The sequence below is a fragment of the Arvicola amphibius genome, chromosome 3 (assembly GCF_903992535.2).
Source record: "Arvicola amphibius chromosome 3, mArvAmp1.2, whole genome shotgun sequence".
NCBI lineage: Eukaryota > Metazoa > Chordata > Mammalia > Rodentia > Cricetidae > Arvicola > Arvicola amphibius.
The window spans coordinates 173,434,941-173,457,213 of NC_052049.1; the positions used below are offsets into that span (position 1 = coordinate 173,434,941).

Consider the following 22,273-nt stretch of genomic DNA (forward strand, 5'->3'; position numbering starts at 1 on the left):
AAAAATAAATTTTGAAAATATCACTTACAATGGTTGAGAATATAACTTAATGATACAGTATTTTCATAAAGTATGTGAGATCTAATGCTTAATAACAAAATTATATTTTAGTAGCATTAAAAAAGATACTTAATGAAAATGAACACATTTCTCAAAAAAATACATGAGGATACTGCCTCTCTCTTCCTGTCCCTTCCCAGCTTGCACCCAGAACCCCCCCCCCCGCCTCATCCTCCCATCTTTGGGGCCAAAAAATCCCACAGCTCAGCCTGTTTGGGCGCCAGGGACCTGGAATTGAGTGCACCCAGGCCGGTGGGAGGTCCCCTCCTTCATTAGCCTGCTGCCTGCAGCAAAGTAGGCCCTTTGTCAGCGAGCTGCTTGGCCTGCAAGAGGACCTGAGAGTCTGCCAGAGGATCCATCATACATTGGGGTGAGTGAGGAGTGAGTGCCTGAAACGCAGCAGCTGCCCGGAGAGGGACCACTGACATTCCCCAACTCCCCCCACCACCGGCACACTTCCTGCTCTTCCTGCAGGGGTTATTCTCCCCGGATACTGCCTCTCTCTTCCTGTCCCTTCCCAGCTTGCACCCAGAACCCCCACCCCCACCCCGCCTTATCCTCCCGTCTTTGGGGCCACAAAATCCCACAGCTCATCCTGTTTGGGCGCCAGGGACCTGGAATTGATTGCACCCAGGCCGGTGAGAGGTCCCCTCCTTCATTAGCCTGCTGCCTGCAGCAAGGTAGGCCCTTTGTCAGTGAGCTGCTTGGCCTGCAAGGAGACCTGACAGTCTGCCAGAGGATCCATCATTCATTGGGGTGAATGAATTGAATTCATTGGGGTGAACTGAACTTCTAAAAGAAGAACTAAAGGGGATTATTTAGAGGAAGAAATGGGCAGGCGCCAATGCAAGAATTCCTCCAACAATTTGAAAAACAACATGAAAGCACCAGAACCCAGCGAACTTATAACAGGAGGCCTTGAACACACTAATCAAGAAGAAGTAGAAAAAATTGACTTTATGAAAGTAATAGAGTCCCTTAAACAGGAGGTGAAAAACTCCCTTAAGGAAATGGACGAGAAGAATAACAAAAAGTTTGAAGAATTGAATAAATCCGTAAATGATATCCTAGGAAACCAAGAAAAAACAATCAAACAGATAAAGGAAACAGTGCAAGACTTGAAAACTGAAATGGAGGCAAGGAAGAAAACACAACCCGAGGGCCAGCTGGATATGGAAAATCTATGTAAACGAACAGAGACTACAGAAACAAGCATCACCAACAGAATACAAGAGATAGAAGAAAGAATCTCAGATTCTGAAGATACCATAGAGAAAATAAACGCACTGATCAAAGAAAACAGCAAATCCAACAAATTCTCAACACAAAACATTCAGGAAATCTGGGACACAATAAAAAGACCAAACCTAAGAATAATAGGCGTAGAAGAAGGAGAAGAAATACAGCTCAATGGTCCAGAAAATATATTTAATAAAATTATAGAAGAAAACTTCCCAAACCTAAAGAAAGATATTCCTATTAAGGTTCAAGAAGCTTACAGAACACCAAATAGACTGGATCAAAAAAAAAAAAATCCCATCGCCATATTATAATCGAAACACAAAACATACAGAATAAAGAAAGAATATTAAGAGCTGCAAAGGAAAAAGGTCAAGTAACATATAAAGGTAAACCTATCAGACTAACACCTGACTTCTCTATGGAAACCATGAAAGCCAGAAGGTCCTGGATAGATGTTTTGCAGAAACTAAGAGACCATGGATGCAAGCCCAGATTACTATACCCAGCCAAGCTTTCATTCACTATAAATGGAGAAAACAAAATATTCTGGGATAAAAACAAATTTAAACAATACATAGCCACAAATCCAGCCTTACAAAAAGTAATACAAGGAAATTCACAAACAAAGGAGTCCAGCATTGCTCAAAATAACTCAGACATCTAGCGACCCTTCACCAGCACATCTCAAAGAAAGGAAACACACAATCTCTACTACCAAATAAAAAATGACAACCAGAGTTAACATCCACTGGTCATTAATATCACTTAATATCAATGGACTCAATTCACCTATAAAAAAGGCACAGGCTAAGAGATTGGATACGAAAACAGGATCCAATATCCTGCTGTTTACAAGAAACACACCTCAACCACAAAGACAGACATCTACTCAGAGTAAAGGGTTGGGAAAAGGTTTATCAAGCAAATGGACCTAAGAAACAAGCCGGTGTGGCCATACTAATTTCTAACAAAGTTGACTTCAAACTAAAATCAATCAGAAGAGATGGAAAGGGACACTTTATACTCATTACAGGAAAAATCTATCAGAATGAAGTCTCAATCCTGAATATCTATGCCCCAATACAAAAGCACCCACTTATATAAAAGAAACATTACTAGAACTCAAGACAGCCATCAAACCAAACACACTGATAGTGGGAGACTTCAACACTCCTCTTTCACCAATGGACAGGTCATTTCGACAGAAACCTAACAGAGAATTAAGAGACGTAATAGAGGTAATGAACCAAATGGACTTAACAGACATCTATAGAACATTCCACCCAAACAGGAAAGAATATACCTTCTTCTCTGCGGCTCATGGAACCTTTTCGAAAATTGACCACATACTCGGTAACAAAGCAAACTTCCACAGTTACAAAAACATATTAGTAACCACCTGCATCTTATCGGATCACCATGGATTAAAATTAGAATTCAACAACAATGATACCCCCAGAAAGCCTACAAACTCATGGAAACTGAACAGTCAACTACTGACCCACACCTGGGTCAAGGAAGAAATAAAGAAAGAAATGAAAGTCTTTCTTGAATTTAATGAAAATAAAGACACAACATACTCAAACTTATGGGACACTATGAAAGCAGTGCTAAGAGGAAAATTCATAGCACTAAGTGCCCACTTAAAAAAAAATGGAGAAAGCACACATTGGAGACTTAACAGCACACCTGAAAGCTTTAGAAAAGAAAGAAGCAGACTCACCTAGGAGGAGTAGAAGACTGGAAATAATCAAACTGAGGGCAGAAATCAACAAAATAGAAACACAGAAAACAATCCAAAGAATCAATGAAACAAAAAGCTGGTTCTTGGAGAAAATCAACAAGATTGACAAACCCCTAGCCAAACTAATCAAACGGCAGAGAGAACACACAAATTAATAAGATCAGAAATGAAAAAGGGGACATAACCACAGACACAGAGGAAATTCAGAGAATCATTAGATCTTACTACAAAAGCCTGTATGCCACAAAATTGGAAAATGTAAAAGAAATGGACAGTTTTTTAGATAAGTACCATATACCAAAGTTAAACCAGGACCAGATAAATGCTCTAAATCGTCCTGTTAGTCGCGAAGAATTGGAAACTGTTATCAGAAACCTCCCTACCAAAAAAAGAGCCCAGGACCTGATGGGTTCAATGCAGAATTCTACCAGAACTTCCAAGAAGACCTAATACCTATACTCCTTAAGGTATATCATAATATAGAAACAGAACAGTCATTGCCAAATTCCTTTTATGAAGCTACAATTACCCTGATACCTAAACCACACAAAGACCCAACCAAGAAAGAGAATTACAGGCCAATCTCACTCATGAACATCAATGCAAAAATTCTCAATAAAATACTGGCAAACAGAATCCAAGAACACATTAGAAAAATTATCCACTATGATCAAGTAGGCTTCATCCCAGAGATGCAGGGCTGGTTCAACATACGAAAATCTATCAGTGTAATCCATCATATAAATAAACTGAAGGATAAAAACCATATGGTCATCTCATTAGATGCAGAAAAAGCATTTGACAAAATTCAGCACCCCTTTATGATAAAGGTCTTGGAGAGATTAGGGATACAAGGGTCATTCCTAAATATAATAAAGGCTATTTACAGCAAGCTGACAGCTAACATCAAATTAAATGGAGAGAAACTCAAGGCCATCCCACTAAATTCAGGAACGCGACAAGACTGTCCACTCTCTCCTTATCTCTTCAATATAGTGCTTGAAGTTCTAGCAATAGCAGTAAGACAAAACAAGGGGATCAAGGGGATTCGAATTGGAAAGGAAGAAGTTAAACTTTCGTTATTTGCAGATGATATGATAGTGTACATACGCGACCCGAAAAACTCCACCAAAGAACTCCTACAGCTGATAAACTCCTTTAGTATGGTGGCAGGATACAAGATCAACTCCAAAAAATCAGTCACCCTCCCATATACAAAGGATAAGGAAGCAGAGAAAGAAATCAGAGAAGCATCACCTTTCACGATAGCCACAAATAGCATAAAATATCTTGGGGTAACTCTAACCAAGGAAGTGAAAGACCTATTTGACAAGAACTTTAAGTCTTTGAAGAAAGAAATTGAAGAGGATACCAGAAAATTGCTCTTGGATTGGGAGGATCAACATAGTAAAAATGGCAATACTACCAAAGGCAATCTATAGATTTAATGCAATCCCCTTAAAGATCCCATCAAAATTCTTCACAGATCTTGAGAGGACAATAATCAACTTTATATGGAAGAACAAGAAACCCAGGATAGCCAAAAAAATCTTATACAATAAAGGAACTTCTGGAGGCATTACCATCCCTGACTTCAAACTCTATTACAGAGCTACAGTATTGAAAACAGCTTGGTATTGGCATAAAAATAGAGAAGTCGACCAATGGAATCGAATAGAAGACCCAGATCTTAACCCACAAACCTATGAACACCTGATTTTTGATAAAGGAGCTAAAAGCACACAATGGAAGAAAGAAAGCATCTTCAACAAATGGTGCTGGCATAACTGGATGTCAACCTGTAGAAGAATGAAAGTAGATCCAAATCTATCACCATGCACAAAACTCAAGTCCAAATGGATTAAAGACCTCAATATCAATCAGAACACACTGAACCTGTTAGAGGAGAAAGTGGGAAGTACTCTACAACATTTGGGCACAGGAGACCGCTTCCTACGTATAGCCCCAGCAGCACAGACATTAAGGGCAACATTGAATAAATGGAACCTCCTGAAGTTGAGCAGCTTCTGTAAAGCAAAGGACACTGTCACTAAGACAAAAAGGCAGCCTACTGACTGGGAAAAGATCTTCACCAACCCCACAACAGACAAAGGTCTGATCTCCAAAATATATAAGGAACTCAAGAGACTACACTTTAAAATGCTAATGAACCCAATTAAAAAATGGGGCACTGAACTGAACAGAGAATTATCAACAGACGAAGTTCGAATGCCCAAAAGACACTTAAGGGCATGCTCAACCTCCTTAGCAATCAGGGAAATGCAAATCAAAACAACGCTGAGATACCATCTTACACCTGTCAGAATGGCTAAAATCAAAAACACCAATGATAGCCTTTGCTGGAGAGGATGTGGAGTAAGGGGTACACTCATCCATTGCTGCTGGGAATGCACACTTGTGCAACCGCTTTGGAAAGCAGTATGGAGGTTTCTCAGGAAATTTGGGATCAACCTACCCCAGGACCCAGCAATCCCACTCTTGGGAATTTACCCAAGAGATGCCCAATCATATCACAAAAGCATTTGTTCAACTATGTTTATAGCAGCATTATTTGTAATAGCCAGAAACTGGAAACAACCTAGATGCCCTTCAGTGGAAGAATGGAAGAAGAAAGTGTGGAATATATACATATTAGAGTACTACTCAGCGGTAAAAAACAATGACATCTTGAATTTTGCATGCAAATGGATGCAAATAGAAAACACCATCCTGACCGAGGTAACCCAGGCCCAAAAAGATGAACATGGGATGTACTCACTCATAATTGGTTTCTAGACATAAATAAAGGACATCGAGCCTATAATTCGTAAAAAATCCTAGAGAAGCTATATAAGAAGGTGAACCCAAAGAAAAACATATAGTTATCCTCCTGGATACTGGAAGTAGACAAGATTGCCAGACAAAAGATGGGAACATGGGGGTGGGGTGGGATGGGGGGAGGGGGGGATGTGGAGAGAAAAGTGTGAAGTGGAGGATGAGAAGAGCTTGGGGGAATAGGATGGTTGGGATATAGGAAAATTGGATATGGGAACAAGGAATTATATATCTTAATTAAGGGAGCCATTCTAGGGTTGGCAGAGACTTGACTCTAGAGGGGTTCCCAGGTGTCCAGGAAGACACCCCCAGCTAGGTCCTTGGGCAGCTGAGGAGAGGGTGCCAGAAATGTCCAGATCCTATTGCCATACTCATGAATATCTTGCATATCACCATAGAACCTTCACCTGGCATTGGATGGAGAAAATGACAGAGCCCCACATAGGAGCACCGGACTGAGCTCCCAAAGTTCTGATGAGGAGCGGATGGAGAGAGATCATGAGAAAGAAAGTCAGAACCATGAGGGATGCGTTCACCCACTGAGACGGCAGGACAGAACTAATGGGAGACCACCAAGTCCACTTGGAATGGGACTGATGGAACATGCGACCAAATCCGACTCTCTGAGGGTGGCTGATGGTGGAGGCTGACCGAGGAGCCAAGGACAATGGCGATGGGCTTGGTCTCTACGACATGGACGGGCTCTGTGTGAGCCTTGTCAGTTTGGTTGCTCACCTTCCTGGATCTGGGGGGAGTTGGGAGGACCTTGGACTCAACATAGTGTAGAGAACCCTGATGGCTGTTTGGCCTCAAGAGGGAGGGAGTGGGGGTGGGGGTAGAGGGGAGGGGAGGGAAGGGGGAGGAGGAGGGGAGGAGATGGCAATTTTTAATAAAAAATAAATAAACTGGAAAAAATACTCAACACAATATAAAAGAATCATTTCTGATTTGTTAGGTGAAGAGCACTATTGAGCATCGTTTTTAACTACAATATCACGGAGTTGAAGGAACAAATCACCTTGAGAACAGAAGGAGAAATAAACATATTTTAAAGGGATAAAACATTATATCTTTACTAGACCATCTCTACCTCTAACACTTCAGAAGTTTAGAGACTTGGAGTATTCTTACATTAACTGCAAGAAAAATGAAAGAAGTTCTTTTGAGATCACAACTATGAAGTCATATGGTTATACAAATCCTGCTGCATTGGTGTGCAAAACATGAAACACATTTACTTTTCTTGTCAGTCACCTAGCAAGAATTAACAGACACCTAACAGACTGAATGTGTTTCTGTAACTTCAATAACCTCATCACTACAGTAACAAGAGATGGAGTATCCTTATTTATGGTTGCAGACAGCAAGGAAAGAAGTTACAGGTAAGAGAATCAAAACTGTTACTGCTGAAAAACTACTCCTTAAGTTTCACATGGTGCTACCTTCATTTTTACATAAGCACGGTAGCATAGTTCAAAGCTCAATACATCAGAAATATTCACATTTAAATCAACTTGACTTTCAGTTATACCATATTAACAACCAAAACAATAAGACACACAAGGAAGGATATATTAAATCCACTTTGCTAGCACTGGCTTCCTGAAACATCAACTCATTTTTAATAGAAAAGAAATAGTGCATCTCAGTTTGCTTAGGAGCTAGGAGATCACTTTGAATTTTGCATTTCCTAACTGCAAACAGAATACAGTATTTACAACAGGTTATAAATAAACTGATTTTCAACCATAGAGCCAGCCCCAATGATAATAATACATTATTTTAAAAGACCTAAGTCAATGAATTCAATTTTCAATGGGGAAAAAAAAGAACCGTGTAAACAAAGCTTAAAACTGAAGCACAATTAATAAAACTCAGAGAAATTGGGGTTCAACCTGAAGATCCAAAAGGCAAAAAAAAAAAAAAACCAAAAAAAAAAAAAAAAAACAACAACAACAAAAAACAGTCAGCCACTGGGTCTTACCTTGTCTTCAGTTTTAAATGGCAATCTTGTCTCCCAAAATCTCAGAATGACACTGTGTGTTGAGAGTTGAGATTTCCTCCCGTTCTATAATCCTCTCTAGGGCTGGGATTAAAGGTGTGCACCACCATGATTAAAGGCATGCACCTCCTGGTTTCTATGGCAACTAGTGTGGCAACTGAGATTAAAGGTGTGTGTTACCATAATCTGGTCTATAAGGCTGACCAGTGGGACTGTTTTACTCTAGATTTTCAGGCAGTCTTTAGTTATTAAAATACAGTTGAAATGCCACTACATAAAACTACCATTTTTTGTGCCAGTGTTATAAAATATAGCTTTTAATAAAACCTTGACCCAAATGCCAGTAATTTCAGAAAAGAATTTAGATGGGAAAAGAAACACATCTCCTTTAGGAAAAATAACAACTATCTTTTTTCAATCTTCAACACACACAATTTAAACATGTACAATTGCTGTAACACTTTATGTAATTCCTATGTAGTGGAGTAAGAACAAGGTCTAATAACAACTATAAACACTGGGTCAAGGCTTTACATAAAAATACCAACCATTCTACTTTCCCCCATAAGTGTCTAAAATATCAAATACTTTCCTCAACATCTACAGCCATCCAGGAATTTTTTGAAAACTTCTGTGCATGATCTTAATTCCTAATCCCTGGCTCTCGGAGTTCAGTGAAAAAAGATCAAAACCATTAAAAGTGATGGTTCACTTGAAGTCAAATGCAAGACCCTGGCTCAATTAGTCTCATAGGATGAAAGCAGTGCTACATCAACTGGCTCCATGCATGAGGGGCATGTGAAGGATCTTATCAACCAGTCATCTATACAGTCCATGTGATAGATGTGCATGCACGGCAGAAATCGAATTGGGTTCCCATAAACAAAGTCCATCATACAGATCACACACTCTTGGATCCTTTTTTCTGATCCATCTCTTCCAGGGTCATAAACTCCTTTAGGCAGATGTTGTATAAGGCCTATTCTTTGAGCTATTCTAATTTGTTCCTCTTCAAGCAGCTGAGTTGATAACCAAATCTGGCTAGGTGTTGGATGAACTTGTTCCTGATTTGGCTCCAAAGCTAGCCCTGTCAGACTGAGACTCATGAAGGAGAGAGATGTCATCTGAGGTCGGGAATCTGAGGCAGTTCCCCATCTTCCGGGGCTGGGATGTGTGTGTGAGATCTGGGGGAAGAAGAAAGCTGTGACTCAGTCTCTTGAACACTCAGAGGTGAGCTTGCTAGGCACTGCATGGTTCAAGACAGCAGGCCTGGGGCTCAGGGGGCGGCTCCCTGCCGAGGGGCCATTCATAACAGCCCCAGGGAAGAGGGAGTAAGGCTAGGCTGCCGGCTTGGAGGTAACATTATTAATAACAAAACAGGTGCACAATATAAACTATCAGATTCTAGAACTGTTTTACATGAATAGATTTACTACAAATTCTATCAGATCGACATTCGCGAAAAGAAGTGAGGATCCTAAAAGACGGTTATGCTGGAAAGGCAAGCAGATATAAAGAGGGGTTCTGTACACTGTGCTGTGTTGTAAAAAGAAACATAAAAACAGTGAGAAAGATATGTTAGAAAAGATTTGTACATGGGACATTAAAGTAATAATCCATCTGATATGACAGATTGTGTTATCAATGAAAGGTTAAGAGATTTAACCTTGAGACTATAGAAAAGACATGACACACAAGACACAAGATAAATAGTATAATGCCGTTTCTTTGGAATCTCCTTTTTTTTTTTTTAGTTCAGCTACTTTAATCATTGGCATTTGTGAGAGACTTACATTTTTCCTATTTTAAAGTTTAAATATTTCTAACATACTGAAATCTATACTTTTCTTCTTCTTCTTTTCTTTTTCAAGAAAGGATTTCTCTGTGTAGCCCTGAAGCTCACTCTGTAGACCAGATTGGCCTCAAACTCAGAATTCAGCTGCCTCTGTCTCCCAAGTGCTGGGATTAAAAGCATGATCCACCACTGCCTGGCCTGCAAGCTATACTAATGTCGGCCTAAATTAATATTTATTTCTTTTAAGCTATTATATAACCAAAGTATTTAAGATCCAAAAATAGTATAATATGTAGACACATTATTACATAAGCCAAGTGGAATGTATTGATAACACTCCAAAAAATACACCAAATACTAAATTGATTCCAAAGGAACCCCAGGTTCAATAGATCTTGAGTTTATGAGAAATAAAATTTTGACAATGAAAAAATATAAAACTTTCATTACACAGGTATTATGCAACAGAGGCAAGATATGGCCTTTAGAGAAAATGTACCTATCAAGGAAAACATACCTATGCTTTGGTTATTATCTAGATAAAGAAATTAAAGAGTGGGGAGGCGGGAGGTGGGAAAGAAATTGTTTGTTTTAAATTTGAGACAGGTCTCACACTATATTCCAGGCTGAGCTGGAAACTGTTATCTAGCCTAAGCTGGCCTCAAGAACTGCTATGACCTTCTTGCCTTAGCCTCCTGAGTGCTGGGATTATGAACATGAGTCACTTCCTGCCATATTCACCTTCCCTGACACTCCTGGTTTTTCTTTGGTATCCTGAAACAGTACTCTGGGGTTTTGGAGCATTCTGGTTTTGCTAACAATGACATAGTCAGCAGCATACCAAAAAAAAAAAAAAAAAACAAATTAATAAAGCAAATCTTAGGGTGGTCACAGATCAGAAAATCGCAGGCCCCAAAATGTTTGTGTAGTTTTATAATGTCTCACTGTGTCACTCATGGGAACTACCATGCTAAGTACAAGAATATCATGAGAGTGAAAGAGTTTACTAACTATAGTGAAGGCAGCAAATAAATCAGTTCTAGAAAAATGAGGGCAGCTGGTTATCCGATGCACTGCCCCTGTCAAATGCACTGAAGGATACCTCTGACAAAGACACTGGTGCCCACTCACAGATTTACAGACTATAGGAAGAATTAAAACTAGAAAGGATACCAGCATGGCATAGGCTCATAGCAAGGATATTCTAACAGAAACAAACAACAACAAAAAAAAAAACCCTTGATCTAGCCAATGAGAACCTTCATGGTATAAAAGTCATGCCATATCACTATGCCACTTATGAGGGCACAGAGGACCTAGTATGAGAATCTGGACTATCATCTCTAGTAGAAGGTAGAATCTACAGACAATATGAAGCACGAGAATAGGACAGAGAATGAGTTTCAGAGCATTGGGCGTAGGCTGTCAAATTAGTATATGAACAAAGCAAAAAGAAATCTGGAAACCTAGTTTAGGATAACTAAATACAGCTACATTATAATACTAAACCACACACCCATGGTTGGAGATTTAATATGCTAACAAAACAGAAAGTGCATGAGGTTGTATGTAGAGCTACATAAAACAGAAAATGTGAAAGAAAGTCTGTTTTATGCAAATGACCTAAGAAGCCAGTATTACTTGACATTAAAAAAAAAAATAAACAACCATTCTGCAGCAGGGCTCTCTTTGCTGTGGTGCATTTTCTCTGGTGAAATGTATTTTTTTTTTCTTCAGCTACAGCTGCTACAACTATTTGTCTCTGCTCAATTCTTTGTTCCAGATAAAAGAACCTATAATTCCTCTGGATTGCATATTCAACACTGATACCAACTAGTGATACAACCAGGAAGAAGTATTTATGTCACTGATCTCTTAAACTTTGTACTCATTCTGGAGGTACCCAGAGGGGCCACTCCAAATTGTAGGCATGGGTTTGGCAATTAAGCATCATTAGAGAGCACCTCCTGCTTGAAAATTCCTGTGACATAATAATCTGGTCATTAGCTAAAGTTAGAACTGTCCCTTGCTAGATGTAAGCAAATGTTCATGCACCAAGGAACATTGCAAGAACTGGCTTTTGCAGCCCATTCCCTATAATGGGATACATAGCTCAGCCTTGATACAGGGGGAGGGGCATGGTCCTGCCTCAACTTGCTATACCAGACTTTGTTGACTCCCCAAGGGATGCCTTACCCCATCCCAGAGAAGTGGATGGGGAAAAGGAACGGAAGACGGATGAGGAGGTGGAGAGAGGGGAGAGCTGGAATTGCTATGTAAAATGAAAAATAATTCTTAAATAAAAAAGGGAACACTGTAAAGTCATGACTGTAAGTATCCTGTGGTAGCTCACTGATAAAAACATAACTGCTTCCAAAAAGCTGAGAATGTTTTCACTCTCTTCCCTGTCCTCTAACAAACGCCTTCACTCAGTCACTTCTTTCTATCCTTATTTCATCCTCTCTTGTCACTTTCCCTGAAGCTCACAGGGATGGTAGGTATATAAGGCAGGGAGAAGGCTGTCTAAGTGCTTATTGTTGCTTGTACACTAGGGTTCAGCACCCTGCCCAAAGGAATGTAGTGCCAGGAGACCCCGGCATGCAAACATCATGCTGGATGTTTCTTAGGGGTGGTTTTAGCAGTGTGCCCCTGGGGTAAGGCATATCTTATTACTCTACTGAGAACTGCTGCCTCCCAGGATCCCCTACATTATATGAGGTTTGCTCACTGGTCCTTTTCAGTATTTTTTGCTAATTCTGCTTAAGAACTCCCTACTACCATTTTGAGTTACTAAATTATTTACTTTTGGTTTGTTGGGATGCTTTCTGCTCTTTTATCATAGAAAAAGTCCATCTCTGAGAGATGTTGGGGAGACCGCTTGTACATAGCCAGGCTGGAAGAGATAGAGAGAGAGAGTAGGCAGAGTCAGCGAGATGCCATGTAGCCGCCAGAGGAGAAAGACGTGAGCTGTCAGTTAGAACCTTGCCGGGAGGCTAAGAGCCTCATGGTAAAATATAAAATAATGAAAATGGGTTAATTATAGATGAAAGAACTAGCTATGAATATGCTCAAGCTATGACCAAACAGTACTGCAAATAATATAGGTTATGTGTGGTTATTTAGAGTCTGGGCAGCTGGGAAGAAACAAGTGGCCTCCTACAACAGAGAGATTTACTCCCCAGGTAGTAAGACACTTTCTCCAACATGAGATCCAGGAAACACAGTCATTTTCTATTTCTGGCATTTGGGGTGTGGAAAGGCTAGAGCTATTCATACAAGCAAACCTCTGTCTAATGAAGCTAATAAACCGAGTCTCTTAAAAGAGAGGTCTTGTTCAACTGAAGTAAAAGAAATAACCTTGGATATGCTTGTAGCATGGGTTATATCTCAGTTTCAGGATGTTACCATGGGATATATGGTCCCTAGACACAATACTAGCATTGTTTCAAACCACACCAGAGATTAGAAAGGCCAGGAGGATTGAGAGTTCTAGGCTATTCTCAGTTCCTCAGAGACACTTGGTAGTATGTTGGAATTGGGGAGGTCCATAACTTGTGAAGTCTTCTTGAGGTCTCTTCAATGAGCTAAATTAATGCTTACCTCCATTCCAAAACTCCTCTTTTTCTCATATCTCCCTTCTAAAAATACAATTGCTGACAATTATCTGGACAGTTTGTCGGACAGCTGGCAGTGGAACCAGTGTTTATCCCTAGTGCATGATCTGGCTCTTTGGAGCCTATTCCCTATAGAGGGATACCTTGGCTCAGCCTAGATATACTGGGGAGGACTTTGGTCCTGCCTCAAGTGATGTGATAGACTTTGTTGACTCCCCATGGGAAGGGTGAGTGGATCGGCAGGGGGGAGAAAGTGGGGGAGCGAGAGGATGGAAGGGAGAGGGAACTGGGATTGGTATGTAAAATAAGATTGTTTAAAAAAATACAATTGCTTCTAGCTATCCACTATATCAGAGTAAGTCTAATTCCAAGAAAAGAAGAGTCTAACACTTTGCTATAACCCTGTCTATCCCCAATAAAAGATGCATGATAGGGAAGTTTGGCTAAAAGTTGGAAAGGCCTATATATGATCAGATTTCTTACATATCTTAGAAAAAATCAGAGGATCTGGGAGGAAGCACAGAGACACGCAGACAAGACAATTTGCTCAAAACCCTGCAATGGCTACCTACCAAGAGCACACCCTTTCCAGATCAGGACCCCATTCCTTGGGACATAAAACGTTAATGGAGAGCCGGGCTGTGGTGGCGCACGCCTTTAATACCAGCACTCAGGAGGCAGAGGCAGGCGGATCTCAGAGTTTGAGGCCAGCCTGGTCTACAAGAGCTAGTTCCAGGACAGGCTCTAGAAACTACAGGGAAACCCTGTCTTGAAAAACCAAAAAAAAAAAAAAAAAAAAAAAACCCTTAATGGACACAAGCTGAATGCCTCCTCCCAAGAAAACTGTGTTAAGAAATTTGTCAGGTCTGAAAAATATAGAGGTCATTTATAAAAGGGAAAAACATATAGTTATCCTCGTGGATATTGGAAGTAGACAAGATTGCCAGACAAAAAATGGGAACTTGGGGGTGGGGTGGGATGGGGGGACGGGAGGATGTGGAGAGAAAAGTGTGAAGTGGAGGATGGGGAGAGCTTGGGGAAATAGGATGGTTGGGATATAGGAAGGGTGGATATGGGAACAAGGAATTATATATCTTAATTAAGGGAGCCATTCTAGGGTTGGCAGAGACTTGACTCTAGACGGGTTCCCAGGTGTCCAGGAAGATGCCCCCAGCTAGCTCCTTGGGCAGCTGAGGAGAGGGAGCCAGAAATGTCCAGATCCTATTGCCATACTCATGAATATCTTGCATATCACCATAGAACCTTCACCTGGCATTGGATGGAGAAAATGACAGAGCCCCACATAGGAGCACCAGACTGAGCTCCCAAGGTCCTGATGAGGAGCAAAAGGAGGGAGATCATGAGCAAGGAAGTCAGGACCGTGAGGAGTGCATTCACCCATTGAGACGGCGGGACAGAACTAACGGGAGACCACCAAGTCCAGTTGGAATGGGACTGATGGAACAGGGGACCAAACTGGACTCTCTGAATGTGGCTGACGGTGGAGGAGGACTGAGAAACCAAGGACAAGGGCGATGGGCTTGGACTCTACAGCATGGACGGGCTCACTGTGAGCCTTGACAGTTTGGTTGCTCACCTTCCTGGACTTAGGGGGAGTTGGGAGGACCTTGGACTTAACATAGTGAAGGGAACCCTGATGGCTCTTTGGCCTGGAGAGGGAGGGAGTGGAGGTATGGGTGGAAGGGAGGGGAGGGAAGGGGGAGGAGGAGGGGAGGAGATGGAAATTTTTAATAAAAAAATGAAAAAAAAAATACCACAGGACTACAGACCCTGGAATGCCTTTTACTTCTCCTGTGGCTTTTTCTTGCAGCTCTCTTTCTCTGGTATCCAGCATGATATGAGTGGACATGGGGAGATCCCCAATGCCTGTAATATATAGTGTGCTTCTCTTGGAAACAGCCCGTTCTACTGGGCATTTGGATGCACACCTTCCTAGGACTGATGGAGGGAAGAGGGCCTTCCCACAGGTCAGGGTACCCTGCCCTCTCTTAAGGTGGGAGGGGGAGGGAGGAGGGTGAGTGTGGGAGCGGGAGGGTAATGGAAGGAGGGGAGAAAGTGAAAAGTTTTGAATGGAAAAAAATAATGAAATACCACTATATACATATTACAATGGCTAAAATGTGGAAGGTGGACAAGAGTAAATGCTGATGAGAATGGAACTCTCATAAACATTGTCAGAACACTTAAATAAATAAATAAATCCCCATGTTTCTACCTGGTAAGAGGTATTTTTGTCAAGGCTGGTCCCCAACAAATTTCTAAGCCACAGAATTATATATATAAATAATTTGGGTGTGTGTGTATGTCCATTGTGTATATGTGTATGTCTCTGTATGTACATTTGTGCCTGTGAATGCAGCATGTGTGTCTTGGTGCACATGTGAAGATGAGAAGATCTGGGTGTCAGTTCCCCACCATCCCTCCCACGTTTGATACAAGGTGTCTTTTCTGTTTTCTGGCCATGTGATGGCTGATCTTGGTTGCTAACTTGACTATCTCATTAATCAACTAAAAACCCAAGTACTTGGGCAAGCATGTGATCTTGACTGGATCATTTGAGAAGGGAAAAAATCTAGGCAACTCATTCTGGTGGCAACCTACATAGAAGGACATTGAAGGAGGGAATCTTTTCATTTTTAGCCGTATACCCTCACTCTTGCTCCCAAGTTCATCTACCTTGTTGCTTTGGCATTCTTTTGCTTGTATCAGAATCTACTTCTTGAGGATTTCAGCACAGAGTGAAGACTCACATGTCTCTAGAAATTCCCTAGGACTCCAGCACCAGATTGGGAATGATGAACATCTGGTCTATTTTTTTTGTTTTGTTTTTCTGAGACAGGGTTTCTGTGAGTAGCCCCGGCTGTACTGGAACTCACTAGATGGAACAGGCTTGCCTCAAACTCACACATCTGCCTGCTTCTGCCTCCCAAGTGCTGGGATTCAATGTGTGTGCCACCACTACCCTTTTACATACTGAACAACTACAACATTGTTTTCCTTTCCCATAGGAAATAGTCGTTATTGGACCACAGATTGTACAAACTCTAATAAACCACATATATTTTTTTCATTGCATCAATTCTGTTCCTTTAGAAAAACACTAACTAGCACACTAACTAGCACATGTCATGCATTAGTCATGTGCTAGCTGACCCACAATCATCCAGTGATTCTCCTGTCTTCACCTCTAATCTTCCTAGAGAGGCAAAGGGATTATAGATGCTAATGCTGTATTTACAGATTTTACATAGATTCTGGATAGTTTGAACTCAGGTCCTCCTGTTTATATAAGTGTTTTTACCCACTATACCTTCTCAATAAATTTGTTATATTATATTTACATAATTCCACAAGTTATATAAAATATAAAATTATAATGCTGAAAGCAGTTTTGATATACAGTGATTGTTTTAAAAGAAACAAAAACTCAACCTTTTAATGAAAAATAAGTTGTTTTAGGGGGGTAAAAATGTTGCTCAGAATTAGTTCCCTGTTAGCACCTCTACATTTAAAAACCTCTCTCTGGCAAAACAACATAATCCATTAAAGGGATCTTAATACCAAAAAAGGGCCAGCTGTGCCATAGGGGCATAAAGATTGTTTAGAGATAGAGACATCTGAGAATCAACCAATGCAGGAAGATGTTTTTTCTCTTAACTATGTTAATTTAGATCCTTTTTTAAAAAAAAATCACAAATTTCCTCTGCTGTAACATAAGAGACCAGGCAAAACTGACACAATACACAAGATAAACATTTTTGCAAACTGTCATATCTCCCTACTGTTCTTCTCAAAGCCTATTTACCTTTCAGATGTCATTTGTGCTTCCATACATGTTTCTTCCCCCGCCCCATGTTCCTCTAGAAAGCCACTTATTCTTCCAGAAGTACCTCTCTGCCCCTTCTGTTCCCCTAGTAAAACAGTGTAATGAGTTCTCAAATCTCACTGCTGCTTTGGTTATTCATTTCTTCCATGATGTTCTTGTGCACATAAAATTAAAAATAAACCTCTAAGCTTTTTCTTCAGTTAAAAAAAAAACATGGTTCAGTTGAAATCTTCAAATAGATTAAGAAGAAAGAATAGTAGGTCTTATGGTTGATGAATTATAACATCCAAACAATGATGTAATTTCTATGTGAAATGTCTCCCACAAGCTCATGCATTATACACATGGTCTTTAGCTGGTGGCTGTTTCTGAAGGTTGGGGACTCTTTAGAAGATAAAGGAAGAAGTCAGACACTGGAAGCACGACTTGAGGTTTTATAGTCCAGCTCAATACATACCCTTTTCTCTATTTTCCGACTGCTGAAAAAAATGTGACCAACCACCTCATATTCCTGCAACTAAATAGTTCCCACCATGATGATAGTATCTCTTCTTAAACTACACATCAAAATAAATCCTCAGTCCTTAAATTGATTCTTGTCAAGTATTTGATCATAGCAACAAAAGTAACTGATGTAGACAAAGGAAAAAAAACAGGAAATTATGAACAGAGCATGTGTTTGGACAAGAAGAATAGACCACACTTAAGATTAGTAGGCACAGAAAACACATTTAGTAGAATAAACAGAAAATTCTCTGATCTTGGTAAAGAGAAGAATCTATAGTAGGTACAGAAGGGATGTAAAACTTAAATATGGGCCGGGCGGTGGTGGCGCACGCCTTTAATCCCAGCACTTGGGAGGCAGAAGCAGGCGGATCTCTGAGTTCGAGGCCAGCCTGGTCTACAAGAGCTACTTTCAGGACGGGCTCTAGAAACTACAGGGAAACCCTGTCTCGAAAAACCAAAAAAAAAAAAAAAACTTAAATATGTATATGGCATAAAAAAAAAGACTCCAGGTGCCCTCCTTTAATTTCAACACCCCGGAGGCAGAGTCAGGCAGATCTCTGTGAGTTTGAGACAAGCCTGGTCTACAAAGGGAGTTCCAGGACAGGCAGGGCTACATAGAGAAACACTGTCTGGAAAACCCAATAATAACATCAACAATAATAATAAGTAAAAATAAAAGACTCCATTTCACAAAATACTTACATTTCCCAGAGTACAAAACAAAGATTATTGAGGCCCCTCTAAAGAAGTATTAAGGTTCATAAAAACAAGCCCTCCTTAGCTCCCTGTGAGCCTTGTCAGTTTGGTTGCTCACCTTCCTGGACTTAGGGGGAGCTGGGAGGACCTTGGACTTAACATAGTGAAGGGAACCCTGATGGCTCTTTAGCTTGGAGAGGGAGGGAGTGGGGGTATGGGTGAAAGGGAGGGGAGGGAAGGGGGAGGAGGAGGGGAGGAGATGGAAATCTCTCTCTTTTTTTTCTGGTTTTTTGAGACAGGGTTTCTCTGTGGCTTTGGAGCCTGTCCTGGAACTAGCTCTTGTAGACCAGGCTGGTCTCGAACTCACAGAGATCCGCCTGCCTCTGCCTCCCTGAGATGGAAATCTTCAATAAAAAAATGAGAAAAAAAAACAAGCCCATCAGAAAAACAGCCAACTTCTCAACAGAAATTTTAAAGGCTAAGATGGCATGGAATTTTTTTTCAGGTTCTACAAGCAAATAACTGCCAATCTAGATGACATCATCTAGTTAACTTGTAAAGACAGTACAAAACTACAGGGATCCAAAAAAAAAAAAAAAAAACTAAGTCAGTACTGGGGGAAATACTTAAAAGATCACACACATAGAAAAGACATAGATATACAGTCACAAAAGCACAAGAAAAAATAAACCTCATAGGGATATTTAGAGAAGCAAATGTAATTAGAAAAGTATCAAACACTAATAACTCAATAAATTATCCAAACTCTAGGAGAAATAAGGGAGGGAAAGAACATGGAATATTTAAAACAATTGAAGAAAATAAACTAACAAGAATTAATACACATCTTTCAACAATAATCCTGAATAGAAATGGGCTAATTCTCCAAAGACACAATCTTACCAATTAGATTAAAACACAAAAAACAACTGTGTCTGTCAAGATAATGATTTCACCTGCCAAGCCAGGGTAAAAGAATAGAAAATTATATTCCAAGAAAATGGAATCTGAAAGCAAGCAGTAATTGATCCTTGCATCCTTTGAAGCATGTTTCAAGCAAAACTTAGATAACTGAGACAAAGAAGGTCACTACATAGGGATCACAGATTATTTATACTAATCATATAAAAATTCTAAATACATGTGCATGAATCAAAACTGTACCCAGTTTTATAAAAGAAACTCTTAGACATAAAGAAACAGTTGGGAGACTCTGGCCTCCAGGCTGGTCTGAGGATTCCTGCGGAGGGGTGCAGGCTCCTTCAGATTGTGCTGCCAGGTTCGCTGTGTGATATTCCATCCCGCCCTGCCCCCACCTTGGCCCTTTTGTCTGGGCGGCGACCCTGGGCTGCCTGGAATCCCTGATCCTGGGCACTGACATTCCATCTGAACTGGTGAGTGAATGCGGACCCTGGGGCAACCTGCCCTGGAAGAGAGCACAGACCCCCGCCCCCCAGCTCCCTCTGCAGGCTTGTCTCTGTTTCTCCCGTCCCTGTCTCTCCCAAGCTTTCCCTAGTGTTCTCAGGTGTCCTGATCCTGTTCTAAGGCCATCCACCCAAAGGGGTCAGACTCTGGCCTCCAGGCAGGTCTGAGGATTCCTGCAAGGGAGTGCGGGCTTCTTCAGATTGTGACACAAGGAATAGGTCCTCCTCTGGCACTGGGGAGATCCAACCAGTTTCAGTCACAGCAAAGATTGGTCTAGGACACCAAGCGCCTCCGGGCTCCTTTTGAAGGAAGAGATGGGAGGCGCCAATGCAGGAGCTCCTCCAACAACATGAAAGGCAACATGACATCACCACAATCCAGACATCCCGAAACAACAAGAATTGAACACCCTACCCCAGAAGATATAGAAGAAACCGACCTTAAACAGTACTTTGTGAAAATAATAGAGGACCTTAAACAGGAGGTAAAAAAACTGCCATAAAGAAATGGAGATGACAAACAAAAAGGTAGACGAAATAAATAAATCTCTCAAAGATACCCAAGAAAAACAAGAAAAAGCAATCAAACAGGTAAGGGAAACAGTACAAGACCTGATAAATGAAATGGAGGTATTGAAGAAAACACAATCTGAGGGACGACTGGAAATGGAAACTCTGAGTAAACGAACAGAAACTTCAGAGACAAGTATTTCCAACCGAATACAAGAGATGGAAGAAAGAATCTCGGACTCTGAAGATACTATAGAGGAAATAAATTCACAGATTAAAGAACTAAACAAATCTAACAAATTCTTAACACAAAACATTCAGGAAATCTGGGACACCATGAAAAGACCAAACCTAAGAATAATTGGGGTAGAAGAAGGAGAAGAATTACAACTCAAAGGCCCAGAAAACATATTCAACAAAATTATAGAAGAAAACTTCCCCAACCTAAAGAAGGATGTTCCTATCTTCATACAAGAAGCCTACAGAACACCAAATAGACTGGATCAAAAGAAAGCATCCCCACGCCATATAATAATCAAAACACAAAACATACAGAATAAAGAACAGATATTAAGAGCTGCAAAGGAAAAAGGTCAAGTAACATATAAAGGGAAACCTATCAGAATTACACCTGATTTCTCAATGGAAACCATGAAAGCCAGAAGAGCTTGGATAGATGTGCTACAGACACTAAGGGAACATGGATGCAAGCCTAGACTACTATACCCAGCAAAGCTTGCATTCACCATTGATGGAGAAAACAAGATATTCCAGGACAAAAACAGATTTAAACAATACGTAGCCACAAATCCAGCCTTGCAGAAAGTAATAGATGGAAAATCACAAACCAAGGAGTCCAACAACGCCCACAATAACTCAGGCATCTAGCGACCCTTCACCAGCACAACTAGAAGAAGGGAAACACACAAACTCTACTGCAAAAAATGACCGAAGTTAACAACCACTGGTCATTAATATCACTTAATATCAATGGACTCAATTCACCTATAAAAAGGCACAGGATAAGAGACTGGATAAGAAAACAGGATCCAACATTTTGCTGTTTACAAGAAACACACCTCAACCACAAAGACACCTACTCAGAGTAAAGGGTTGGGAAAAGGTTTATCAAGCAAATGGCCCTAAGAAACAAGCGGGTGTGGCCATACTAATTTCCAACAAAGTTGACTTCAAACTAAAATCAATCAGAAGAGATGGAAAGGGACACTTTATACTCATAACAGGAAAAATCCATCAGAATGAAGTCTCAATCCTGAATATCTATGCCCCTAATATAAAAGCTCCCACTTATGTAAAAGAAACACTTCTAGAACTCAAGGCAGCCATCAAACCACACACACTAATAGTTGGAGACTTCAACACTCCTCTCTCACCAATGGACAGGTCAATTCGACAGAAACCTAACAGAGAATTGAAAGACTTAATGGAGGTAATGAACCAAATGGACTTAACAGACATCTATAGAACATTCCACTCAATAGGAAAGAATATACCTTCTTCTCTGCGGCTCATGGAACCTTTTCGAAAATTGACCATATACTTGGTAACAAAGCAAACTTTCACAGTTACAAAAAAATATTAGTAACCACCTGTGTCTTATCGGATCACCATGGATTAAAATTAGAATTCAACAATGCTACCCCCAGAAAGCCCACAAACTCATGGAAACTGAACAGTCAACTACTGATCCACACCTGGGTCAAGGAAGAAATAAAGAAAGAAATTAAAGTCTTTCTTGAATTTAATGAAAACAAAGACACAACATACTCAAACCTATGGGACACAATGAAAGCAGTGCTAAGAGGAAAGTTCATAGCACTAAGTGCCCACTTAAAGAAAACGGAGAAAGCACTCATTGGTGACTTAACAGCACACCTGAAAGCTCTGGAAAAAAAAGAAGCAGACTCACCTAGGAGAAGTAGAAGACTGGAAATAATCAAACTGAGGGCAGAAATCAACAAAATAGAAACACAGAA

At 40.5% G+C, this 22,273-nt stretch overlaps 1 protein-coding gene and 1 pseudogene across 1 annotated transcript in view; both read right to left on the reverse strand.

Annotated features, from left to right (window-relative positions):
• Dock3 (dedicator of cytokinesis 3) overlaps positions 1-22,273 on the reverse strand; it is a 337,144-nt gene that overhangs the window by 235,932 nt on the left and 78,939 nt on the right. The gene's annotated exons all lie outside the window — the stretch shown is intronic.
• On the reverse strand, positions 8,621-9,059 carry LOC119810570 (annotated as a pseudogene).